Here is a 13352-nt window from a genome sequence, read left to right on the forward strand (position 1 = left end):
GTTAGCTCACAGGATGAAACGTTTACTTTGGTCTTTATGTAGTGTTGCAAAGGGGTGCAGAGGTCTGTGTATGTGATTGCGAATGAAAGGGCTGATTTTGGATGTACGATTACTATCTCATTTAAGACTTTTTTCCACATGGTAGAATTCAAACTGGAATTTTAATTGATGTGATCAAGTCTTAGAAACTTAACAGATCAGTCTTATGCAATTTTTTTTTAGACATAGAAAATATGACAGCAAAAGCCATTTTTTTTCCTGTAAATTTGTAACTCTGTATTGAAAAGCATCTTGAAGTGGAAGAGGATGAACCTAACAGTATTCTGGAAGTATATGGAAAGTGTTGGTTTGCTTCTAGCCTTGTGCAGTGGATGGTTTGGGAGTCACAAGACCTGAGTTTTAGTTTTGCTTCTGCCATTTTCCAGCAATGTCACTGTGTATGTCACTGAACCCCTTAGTCTCAGTTCTTCATAAGGAAAAATAGAGATACTAATATGGTGAGGATGGAAGGAGGTACTGTTTATAAAGTACTTGCTTTTGTTAAGTACTGTAGTCACTTAGTAGGCATTCCCTGATCTCCTTTTTATCCTTTTCTTTGACATTCAGTATTAGCAGGAAAGATATCAAACAGTAGTAAGGGGCCAGATGCAGTGGTTCGTGCCTGTAATTCCAGTGCTTTAGGGGGCTGAAGTGGGAGGATTATTTGAGGCTGGAAGTTCTGCACCAGCCTGGGCAACATAGTGAGACCCTGTGTCTACATGAAATTAAAAAATTAGCCAGGTATGGTGGTGTGCGCCTGTAGTCCTAGCTACTTGGGAGGCTGAGGTGGGAAAATCCCTTGAGCCCAGGAGTTTGAGGTTACAGTGAGCTATGATCACGCCATTGCACTCCAGCCTGGGCAACAGAGCTAGACCTTGTCTCTTAAAAAAAAAAAAATTCACAAGACAATACTTGAGCTGAATAAACATTCCAGAGCCTGACACAGTCAATCTTTGTGTTCCGACTCTTTTTTTTCTCTCATATTTCTGATTTTTGCTTATGACATCACGTTTTAGTCAAGCACTCAAATCACCAATCTGAGTAGCCTTCCTTCCTTCCTTTTCCTCTCCTTCCCTCCCTTCCATTCATTCATTCACTCAACGAATATTTATTGAGCTCCTACTATGTGCCAGGCCCTGGTCTAAGTTCTAGGATACAGCCATGAACTAGATAGGTATCACTTGGCTTCATGGAGTTTACCTTCTGGAGAGAGAGACAAAAAAAAAAAAAAATACATAATGATTTTTTGATAGTTCTAAATACTATAAAAAATTAGTGTAAGAAGATAAAGAGTTATTTTGGTTGGTCACAGAAGAGCTCTCACTGTAGAGTTCTTTCCAGCAGAGAACTGTTTGAAGGAGGGAGAGGGTCCTGAGAAGATGGGGACGGAGTCTTCCAGACAAAAGGAGGCCATACTTCCTTTTTTTTTGTGAGAGAGTCTCGCTCTGTCACCCAGGCTGGAGTGCAGTGGTGTGATCTTGGCTTATAGCAACATCTGCCTCCTGGGTTCAAGTGATTCTCCTGCCTCAGCCTCCTGAGTAACTGGGACTACAGATGCCCACCATCATGCCTGGTTAATTATTTTGTATTTTTAGTAGAGACAGGGTTTCACCATGTTGACCAGGCTGGTCTCGAACTCCTGACCCCAAGTGATCCGCCCTCCTCGGTCTCCCAAAGTGCTGGGATTACAGGCATGAGCCACTGCGCCTGGCAAGGAGGCTACACTTCTGTCTCCTGCTCCTCTTCCAGTTGGGCACCAAGTTCTGGCCTTTGTCCTAATGTCTTTCCTTCTTTCATCTCTTCATCTTCAGGCCACTGCTGTGTTCAGCCCCTGTAGATTTCCCAAGGCTCTTGGCCTGTTTCCTTTCTACCCAATTCTTCCTTGCCACCTTAAAAAATGTAAAATGGGCCCGGTGCTGTGGCTTACGCCTGTAATCCCAGCACTTTGGGAGGCCGAGGTGGGCAGATCACGAGGTCAGGAGATGGAGAGCATCCTGGCCAACTTGTTGAAACCTGTCTGTATTAAAATACAAAAAATTAGCTGGGCTTGGTGGTGCGTGCCTGTATCCCAGCTACTTGGGAGGCTGAGGCAGGCTTGAACCCAGGAGGCGGAGACTGCAGTGAACCGAGATCTCACCACTGCACTCCAGCCTGGGTGACAGACTGAGACTCCGTCTCAGGGAAAAAAATAAAAAAAGCAAAATGACCCTGTCACTCCACTGTTCACAATTTCGTGGAGATTTGCCACTGGCTACATGTTAAAATTCAGACTCCTGGGCTTGCTGTATAGCTTCCTGTTTTTTCAGCCTTATTTTTTGTCAGCTGCTAACCACGCCCCAACCCCAGCTTTCAGCCCCATAATTTATATCTTATACTCCTACTGTTGGAAAGTGGTGTCCCCTGAACATATGCCTTTGTGCTTTTCTCTCTCCAGGCTCTTCTCCTCCCTTCTCATTGGCACCTAGAGAATGATGTATCTTTCAACAGTGTCCACAAATGCCACCTCTTCTGAGACTTCTGTGATTCTGCCATCCTCAATGCTGTGTATACTTCCTTAGCTTTCATCTCACTATCGCTGTTTGTCCATTACTTGCTCAGTCCCTGAGCTCTTTGAAGACAAGAACTGTGCTTTTATTCCTCTCTTGTATTTGCAATATCTGGCTGAGTGTCAGGCATACAACAAGCACTTTATAAACTCTCACCTATGATGACCTAATCTTTAGAAATATTTTGGGATAGATTTACTATGGACTTCAAATGTAAATATAATCAGACTGGACAGTATACATTTTGAAGAGCTCTTCAGTCAAAATATTCCATGATTGATAGAGGGACTTCTTTGTTTAGGCCTAATTTAAATAAACATCATATTGAAAGGAGAGTGATGCATGAAAACATTAGCAACTAATAGAAATATTTTATATACTGACTTCCCCAAAACACCAGGATATAGTGTCAGTGAGCAAGTTAGCTCCAGTTAAACTTTTATGTTGCGGTTTTTTTTTTGTTTTTTTTAAATAATCCAACGTGGTATATCTTTTTTCAAAGAAGATAGTGTTAAATTTCATATTTCAATTCAGTAAGTAAATTTCATATTTTTTCTATCTGTCCATTTATCTCTACATTTCCCAATTATACTGTATATCATTGTCATGATTTTTTTGTAGTTTTCATTATTTTAGAAGGTTTTGTTTGGAGACAAGGTCTCACTGTCACTCTCCTTGCCCAGGCTGAAGTGTAGTGGCACGATCACGGTTCACTGCAGCCTCGACTTCCTAGGCTCAGGGGATCCTCCCACTGCAGCCTCGTGAGTAGCTAGGACTACAGGTATGCACCACCATGCCCGGCTAATTTTTTGTATTTTTAGTAGAGACTTGGTTTCGCCATTATTGCCCAGGTTGGTCTCGAACTCCTGGACTCAAGCAATCTGCCTGCTTTGGCCTCCCAAAGTGCTTGGATTACAGGTATGAGCCACCGAGCCCAGCCTATTAGAAGCAATTTAATGCCAAACCAAAGTAGATTCATCATGTGAATATAATAATATATTTAAAGTTTCCTCTATTGTTGACCAATTAGCTTGTTTCATTTATTTTATCAGCATAAATAATGCTGTGTTGAGTCAGTGGGTTTAAACATTTGTATGTACATTTTTAAATGAATAAATTCCTAGAAACAGAACAACGGAGTTAAAGATAGGGATTTTTTTAAGGCTCTCGATGAATATTGCCAAGTTACCTTATGGAAAAGTTGTCCAAATGTTAGATATAGGTTGTAAAAAGGATCCTGCATTAGAATGTGTTTCTTAGATTACTTGTATATGAATTTGGGATCTAACTGGGAATTTGATATTTGAGAGAATATAGGAGAGTTCAGTAATGGGCATAAAGAGAAGAAAGAGATAGAAGGAAAGGAAGAACAAAACCTCGTTTTGAACTTCTCAAATGGTGTGTAGGCTGTGTTTTAGTGATTTTCAGACTGTCCTGGCCACCTATAGGGATCTGCTTCTCCAGGTGGGGGCCTGAGAACAGCTTAGCTTCTGTTGATATATTTGTTTATATTTTTGGATAAAAGTTCTTTCATATTAATACTTCCAAATTTGAAAAGTTTGAAAGCCACTTGGTAGGTCTCTATGTTTACTACTACCATTTTCAGGCACATGATTCAAACGGGAATTATCTTGTTCATGCCTCTGCTGTTTGAGATGTCAGCCTCCTAGTTCATTGTTACCTTCTTTTTTTAAAATTTAATTTAATTTAATTTTTTTGACATGGAGTCTCACTCTGTAGCCCAGGCTGGAGTGCAGTGGCATGATATCGGCTCACTGCAAACTCCACCTGCCGGGTTCAAGTGATTCTCATGCCTCAGCCTGCCGGGTAGCTGGGACTACAGGCCTGCACCACCACGCCCAGCTAATTTTTATACTTTTAGTAGACACAGGGTTTCACCATGTTGGCCAGGCTGGTCTCAAACTCCTGACCTCAGATAAACCGCCCACCTCAGCCTCCCAAAGTGCTGGGATTACAGGCGTGAGCCACCACACTCCAGCTCTCATTGTGGCCTTATTTTTATTTTTTGGTTTGAGATGGAGTCTCACTCTGTTGCCCAAGCTGGAGTGCAGTGGTGTGATCCCGGCTCACTGCAACTTCCACCTCCTGGGTTCACGCCATTCTCCTGCCTCAGCCTCCTGAGTAGCTGGAACTACAGGTGCCTGCCACCACGCCTGGCTAATTTCTTTTTGTATTTTTAGTAGAGATGGGGTTTCACCTTGTTAGCCAGGATGGTCTTGATCTCCTGACCTCCTGATCCGCCTGCCTCGGCCTCCCAAAGTGCTGGGATTACAGGTGTGAGCCACCGTGCCCGGCCCATTGTGGCCTTCTTAAACGAACCATGTTGCTAACCCAAATGAGAGAGGAGTAACCTCCTGAATTAGGTGTTGTTACTGCACTTTACAAATATCCTGTTACCTCCTTCACCTCTGTATGGTTAAGGAAATGTGGTATCAAGTCACTTTCCAGTTCCTACTCCAGTATGGGAACTGTGAAGTATCTTTTAGGCAAAGTAGAGGTACCTTAAGGGCAGGAACTTCTTATCTTGCTTTTATTAGCAGTCGTGTCAACATGCACTAAAATGTGATGACCCACTTTCCCTTCTGATAAAAGGAGAATGACCTGCCTGGCATGGATGGAGAGAGGTGCCTGAGGCAGATTACATTGTCACCTCTCATAATAACAGTAGGCATAAGGCAGGGGGGTGTGGAAAGGCCAGCAGATTTCTATTTACCCATGGAAATGCTTGACATTTTTGGCTCCTGATGAAATGTGCTAAGAAGAGGGGAGAAAGGAGCATTGTAGCCGGAGAAGGAATGAATGAATAAGGAAAAAAAGGAATCTGGCGTCGGGGAAGGAATGAATGAGTAATCAGTAAAAGGAATCTGGGGTCATATGAAACGTTTGAAGCCACGAAGAGCCTTAAATCCCAGCCCTGTAGCCGTCTATTGGCAGAGCCCTAAGACCTCAAACCATAGAGGGAGCCCCCTTTTCTGTCTTTTTAAATTTAACGTATATTTGTTTAGAGCCAAGATCTCTGACATGGCTTGGCTGACTTTTCGAAAGATGAACTGAGGCCGGGCACAGGAGCTCACACCTGTTATCCCAGCACTTTGGGAGGCCGAGGTGGGAGGATCACCTGAGGTCAGGAGTTAAATGTATTTGCTTACTTGGCTTTGAGACCACAGTCTGATAACTCTGGGAAAAAGTAGTTATTTTGAGATGGTTGAAATAATTTAAGGCTTTTTTAAGACAGTAATTGTGTGGTTTAACCTATCATCTTGAAATATGAATTATACAGAGATAACATTCAAAAAGGTTATATGTGACATTTCTAGGTGTCTCAGAAAAAGATCTGAGTTTGTCTCATGTCTACCATGGCAACACTCTTGAGTTATTATAAAGAACATTATATAAGGATTTCCTCTAGAATTTTTAAATCTTAAAATGTAACTTACTTTAGCCTGAATAAAAAGAGATTTAAATTAATGGGAAACTGACTGGAAGGAAGATATAAAACAAACAACAATAACACAGCAAAAACTTCACTGAAGTACACAGTTCTACAAATTGTGCACATAAGCACACAAATTTTACAAATTGAGGGTATTCGTAGAAATTCAACTCTCTCATTTCAATCAACTCATGACAGAACATATTTACAAAGTAAGTAGAATGGAAAAATACCAAAAAAGCATTTCTTGGGTTAATGGTATTACCCAGGTCAAATCCATTAAGGAAGTTCTCTGGCAGACCTTTTCTTTTTTCTTAAGACATAAAGTTTTGCACTTGTTAATCTAATTTGGGAGTGATCAAGAAGCTAGGTGATACAACTTCAGATTCTGGATTTCTGGTCTGTTACTTGGTTTTCTTATGAATAAGAGATTCAATCTTTTCTTTAAAGGAAGTAATTTAGATTCCTAGCACTGTCAATTCTGTTCTGAATGTTATAAACTCTGTACAACAATTTGAGAGGAACAGACATGCTCTGATGATGTGGAGAATCTTTAATGTTTCCAAAACGTCAGTTCTCTTCAGCTAGAATAGAAAGGTATAGCGTTCACCTAATTGCAAGTCCCAAATGTCTGCACCTGAGGTTGGGTGGCCAGTATCACATGAAAGAGTTTTGTGCCTTTTTGCTCAGTATATGAGTTTGAAAAATGTTGGCTGTAAGTAACAGAATTTCCATTTAACAGTGGATTAAACAGTAATGACATGATTTTTCCCACATTATAAGCTGTCTGGAAGGAGGAAGTTCTCAACGAGCAGTGGCTTAATGATGCAATCAAATGCAGGCACTTTCTAGTTTTATGCTCTGCCATTCTTTAGCACATAGGCGTTTGGGTCTTTTGACTTGTAACCTAGTGATCGCTGGGTTGTAACAGTGCCAAGTATCATGTCCTCATGTAACTGTGTTCAGGGCAGGAAGAAGAGGATGGGAAGATAAAAGAGAGTTTTTATATCTGGAGGGAAATCCTTCCTGGAAGTCCCCTAGCACACTCCTTATTATGTCCTGTTGGCCAGATCTGGATTTGTTGGTCATTCCTAGTTGCAAGGGAGACTGGGAAAAGAAGTATCTGGCAAAAGGGAATGAGATTCCTATGCTTGGCTTAAGAGAGCTTATGATCTGTTCCTTGGAACTGGGCTCCCCGCTGCCCCTGTTAGCAGGGAAGCAGAATGAATAGCTGTTGAATAGGCAGCCAATGGCTTCTGCCATACTCAATTAACATATGACTGGAAATGAGATTTTTATCTTTTGTTCCACACCGGCCAAGGGATATGGCCTCTGTTACCGTGTAATATAACCCTTTGAGACAAATACATTTAAGACCAGGACTGGAACTTTGAATTATCCATCCAATACATTTAATTAACACAGACAATGTTCTAGGTTGTTGCTGGACACAGGAGATACTGCAGTGAATAAGATGGACAGTCTCTGAACTCATAGGGTTGATAGTCTAGTAGGACGGAGCGATTAGGAAAGAGTTTCAATAGATATGGGGAAGGCACAGTTTGCTATGCAGTGAATGCACATCAGCTAACATGGACTCAGGGAGTCAGGGAGGGCCGCTTGGAGGAGGCTACATCCTCGCTAACTCCAGAGACACAGGATTCAGCTTATCTCGGAAAATGATGAGTTGATCACCCTCCTTTTGTTAGGTATTCTTGGAAATCCAAGCAAAAAACAAATCTGCTCTTCATGTGGAAACTGTGGCAACTTGAGAATTGTATTCTCAATTTCTCTTCATGGAGTGGGTAATTTCTCTTCATGGAGTGGGTAATTCCAAGAGCAGCTCAGGAAACAGCATAGCAGAGTGTAAATAGCATCATCTTTAAGCCTAGTCAGATGAGGTTTCTGCCTCAATCTATCTGTGTAAGGAACAGGGTTTCTCTGAAAGTATTTTCGAAATACTCTACCATCAATTCGTATTTCTACTTTCACCCAAGTCAATGTCGAATCCTCTTTGGAAATCTTGGGGTCATCCTTCCTTTCTGTCACCTTCTATCTTCAGTCACCAAGTCTTTCTGTCTGTTAGCGGCTGTAAAATCTGGCCCTTCCTTCTCTTTCTTACTGCCTCTGCTTTAGTTTCTTACTCTATAAAATGGAGATAATACATCACTGTGTAGATGCCATAATAGAAATAGCAAGCACTTACAGCGCTAATCATTTTTTAATACATGTTAACCCTGTGAATAGGTCTTATTGTTATGTCCATTTTATGGATGGAGATGTTAAGTAATGTGTTCAAACTGCTCCAGCTAGCAGCTGGTAGAGTTAGGGGTTTGAACATAGGCTGAACATCTGGCTCCTGAATCTGTGCTTGTATTGTACTGAGAACCCTGTATTGTACTGAGGTACGTCATCTGTGTTCTCTGTACTCTCCTATTTTGGGCTAAACCAGGTCAAACTCCTACCTTAGTGTCTTTGAAATGCTCCACTATCAATCTGTAGTTTCTGCCCTCACCCAAGTCAATATTGAGTTCTCTCTGGAAATCTCAGGGTCATCCTTCCTTTCTGTTACCTATCTTCTGTCACTCACCAAGTCTTTCAATCTGTCAGCAGCTCTGAAATCTGACCCCTCCTTCTCATTTCCACTGCCTCTGCTTAAGTTGAGGGTGTCTCAAAATTCCTCCTTCCAGCACAGTTGCAATAGTCTCAGAACTAATGCTCTTGCCTCTATTTTTCCCTTCTCCCCAACATCCTCTGTTTTTGACAATTTATGTTTCACATTGCTGACAAGTGGTTTTTCTTATTATTTAACTCTGGTTTGACTTTGAGTCCATGTAGGTCTTAAATGAATCCCTATTGGCTGTAGGATAAAAGTCCAAGTGCCACAGGTTTCCAGAGCACTATCTGATGTAACCAGCCTCTCCTCCCAGTTCTGACACTCTCCATCTGCCCGCTACCAGCTCCATCTATTTGCTGTGTATTTTGTCAGGGATGCTGTCTTCCACACTCATTCCCCTCCTCCCCCAGATTTATGTGGGGGAACTTCTTTTTAAGATTTAGCTCTAAAGTTGCTGCCTCTGCAAATCCTTCCCTTCCATTGTGCCCATTTATCACTTCAGTTTCTGGTCACTTTGTACTTGGCCATTGTGTTGGTATACTTGGTGTCTCTTTGATGGTGAGTCCTTGGAAGGCAGGAACCCTGTGTGCCCGTTTCTGTAGAGCACAGTGCAGTTTCTGCTAACCGAGGGCCTATCATAATACTTATGGAAGGGTTGATTGATGTCCTGATAATATGTTTTATTTATTTATTTTATTTTATTTTATTTTATTTATTTATTTTTTTTGAGACGGAGTCTCGCTCTGTCGCCCAGGCTGGAGTGCAGTGGCCAGATCTCAGTTCACTGCAAGCTCCGCCTCCCGGGTTTACGCCATTCTCCTGCCTCAGCCTCCCGAGTAGCTGGGACTATAGGCGCCCGCCACATCGCCCGGCTAGTTTTTTTTTTGTATTTTTTAGTAGAGACGGGGTTTCACCGTGTAGGTCAGGATGGTCTCGATCTCCTGACCTCGTGATCCGCCCATCTCGGCCTCCCAAAGTGCTGGGATTACAGGCTTGAGCCACCGCTCCCGGCCAGATAATATGTTTTTAATTTTGCATGGTGGACACATTTTATCTATTTGTCAGTGGGAAGGAGATTCATGAATAAGTATGTATATCTCTCTATATACATACACACATATATATACACGCATATACAGTCATGCATTGCTTAATGACAAGGATACATTCTGAGAAATGCATTGTTAGGCAGTTTCATCATGTGAACATCATAGAGTGCATTTACACAAACCTAGATATGGTATAGCCTATTCTCTACTGTATCAGTACAGTTGCTATTTAGTACAGTAACTTGTGTAGCAAGTTACTGTACTGAATACTGTAGGCAGTTGTAGCCCAGTGGTATTTGTGTATCTAAACATAGAAAAGGTACAGTCAAAATACATTATTGTAATCTTACGGAAGTACTGTTGTATATGTGGTCCATTGTTGACCGAAATGCCATTCTGCAGTGCAAGACTGTGCATATGTGGATGTAAGAAGGATGCTTCTTGTCACCCAGCAGTAATATGAGCCATCACTTGTTTTGCCTATATAGTGCCCTTTTGGGAAGCATTTTTATTGGCTCCCTTAGATTAACTTTATGAAGAGAGAGTATGTACCCTTCAGTCTATTCCTCCCCTAGTCTACCCAATTAAAGGTGACTAGTCTTTTTTAGTGTTATTGAGATGTAACTTACATCATATAAATGGAATCATACCATGTGTGGTCTTTGTGAATGGCTTCTTCTTCCACTTAGCATGATGTTTTCAAGGTTCATCTATGTTGTAGAATGTATAAGTACTTTAAGTACTTCCTTCCTTTCTTTTTTTTTCTTTTTTGAGACAAGGTTTCACTCGGTCACCCAGGTTAGAATGCAGTTGCGTGATTGTAGCTTTTTGTTTGTTTGTTTTTTTGAGGCAGAGTTTTGCTCTTATTGCCCAGGCTGGAGTGCAATGGCATGATCTCGGCTCACCGCAGTCTCTGCCTCCTGGGTTCTAGCGATTCTCCTGCCTCAGCCTCCCGAGTAGCCGGGATTACAGGCATGCGCCACCACGCCTGGCTAATTTTGTATTTTTAGTAGAGACAGGGTTTCTCCATGTTGATCAGGCTGGTCTCAAACTCCCCACCTCAGGTGATCCACCTGCCTCAGCTTCTCAAAGTGTTGGGATTACAGGCATGAATTTCTTTTAACTTTTTGTAGAGATGAGGTATGGCTGTGTTGCCTAGGCTGTTCTTGAACTCCTGGCATCAGACCATCCTCCCTCCTTAGCCTCCCAAAGTGCAGGGATTACAGGTAGTACTCTATTATGGCTGAATAATATTCCATTGTATGGATACATCCCACATTATCTCATTCATTAGTTGATGGACATTGGGTTGTTTCCACTTTTTGGCTATTATGAAAAATGCTGCTATGAACAGTTGTAAGGAGGTTTTTGTGTGGCCGTATGTTTTCATTTCTCTTGATCATATACCTGGGAGTGGAATTGCTGGGTCACATGGTAAGTCTATGTCAGTTTTTGAGGAACTGCCAAACAGTTTTCCAGAGTGACACTCCCACTAGAAATGTATTACAGTTCCATTTTCTCTACACCTTTGCCAACACTTGTTATTGTCTATATAACACTGTATCACATTCCCATTAGCAGTGTATTAGTGTCCCAGTTTCTCTACATCTTTGCCAACACTTGTTATTGCATATCTTTTAAAACATTTTTCTTGAGATAGGGTGTCACTCTGTCACCCAGGCTGGAATGCAGTGGCAAGATCATGATTCACTGGAGCCTCGACCTCCTGGGCTCAAGCAGTCCTACCTCAGCCTCCTGAGTAGCTGTAACCATAGATGTGCTTTCTAAAATTTTTTTGTAGAGACAGGGTCTCCCCTATGTTGCCCAAACTGGTCTCAAACTCCTAGGCTCAAGTGATCCTCCAGTCTTGGCCTCCCAAACTGCTGGGATTACAAGCGTGAGGACTGCATCCGGCCCTTGTCTGTCTTTTTAATCTCTCTCATTTAATTCTCATAATTCTGTTAGCCAAAGAAAAATATTCCTACTGTTATTTTTTAGATGAAATCCCCAAGACAACAGATTAAATGAGATGCCTCATATATGTGTGAATGGAAAGAAAGAAGTGGTGTGGATAATTCAAAACCACAGTTTATCCAAAAGTAATTTAGAAGTTTTTGAGTGTGTTTGATGTTGGAGATCATGTTTCCCACTCCCACATTAAAAGACAATTAGTATGATTGTATCTTTTTTGTCTGTTTTTTTTTAATCATTGAGGTATAATCTCTTAATATAAAATGAACCATTTTTAAAGTGTTTGAAATGATTATTCTGAGGATGCCTATTTTTTAGTGATTGCAATAGTGATACTGTCTTCAAAAATATTTGCATGTACTTAAAAACACTTAAAAAAAAAAGAAGCAGTAATATGAAGTTTGATCTCCCAAGGAGCCATCATAGATCTATAGAGAGATCTATATAGGGAACAAGAGTAGAAATACCACGAGGCAAACCAAAAGTCACTTGTTTTAAAGTGATTAAGATAACCATGTTGACTTTTCTCCATACTTTATGTATAGCCTTTTCAAAATTAGAAGGCTATGTCTTCCTTGTTATTCTGACATGAATATTTAGCAGTGCCATCTGTAACCCTAGGATCATATGGTAAATGTTAACAAGAAGCACCAGAACTTGTGTTTTCCCTGTCCTATTGTTTTTCTACAAGAATGCTGACAGCTAGAGTGGCTTTGTGACATTGTGCCTACAAAGCTGAATATTACATGTGTAGTTACCTGGGTAGGTGTAGAGTGTATTTTTTTTTTTTTTTTTTTAAAGAGCAGGACATAGTGACTGGATGTCATCAGTTACATCTGTTTTATCATACTAAAAATTTTACATATATTTTGAAAACAGTTGCAAATTAGAATTTTCTAACTTGTATCTTTGTGTTATGTTCCTACTAAGTGAAGAGAATATTTTCTGAAAATACGAAACTTCTAATGTGCATACAGGATTGAAGACGTGCTTATAGAATATTTTCTGGTTTTTCTTGCCTTTCTGCTCAGTGTGTCATTATCTTATTTTTTGAGGGAAAACATGCACATTTTACAGTAGGTTCTCCCCATCTGTTTCAATTCTTCATCTTGTAATGCTTCCTTTCAAATAGCTACATGATTACCTTCCACTTTAGGGGCACTGAAAATGTTATCTCTGGCTCAGTTGACAGTTTTTATTGATGATCTGGTGGGAACCAGGTCTGTGGCTTTTTCAGAGCATTTCAATGTCCCAGTACCGCACAAGAAGCTTTTCTCTCTCCCCTGCACGCCCCAGATGAACACAACTTTACTGTGTATTCTAATAATAAAATACATAAACCATAAATTAAGACAAGGCTGAAAGGTTTAAAGAAGAAAGTAAAAGTCAACCTTAATTTTACTTTCCAAACAACATAATCACTGTGGACATTTTGGCCTGTAACAGGGGTGGGCAAACGATTGCCTGTGGGCCACATCTGGCCTGCCACCTGTTTTTTTATGGACCTTGAGCTGAGAATGGAATTTACATTTTTGAATAGGAAAAACATTATAGTAACAGTAACATTTTGTGACATGAGAAAATTGATATGAAATTCAAAATTGTTTCCACAAATAAAGTTTTATTGAAACATAGCCATGCTCATTCATTTACATGTTATGTAGACTGCTTTTATG

The 13352-nt window shown here is 40.8% G+C and overlaps 1 protein-coding gene across 9 annotated transcripts in view; it reads left to right on the forward strand.

Annotated features, from left to right (window-relative positions):
• The window catches only part of LOC105494095 (FTO alpha-ketoglutarate dependent dioxygenase), a 445404-nt gene that overhangs the window by 24032 nt on the left and 408020 nt on the right, over positions 1-13352 (forward strand). The gene's annotated exons all lie outside the window — the stretch shown is intronic.

Source organism: Macaca nemestrina, chromosome 18 (assembly GCF_043159975.1).
Source record: "Macaca nemestrina isolate mMacNem1 chromosome 18, mMacNem.hap1, whole genome shotgun sequence".
NCBI lineage: Eukaryota > Metazoa > Chordata > Mammalia > Primates > Cercopithecidae > Macaca > Macaca nemestrina.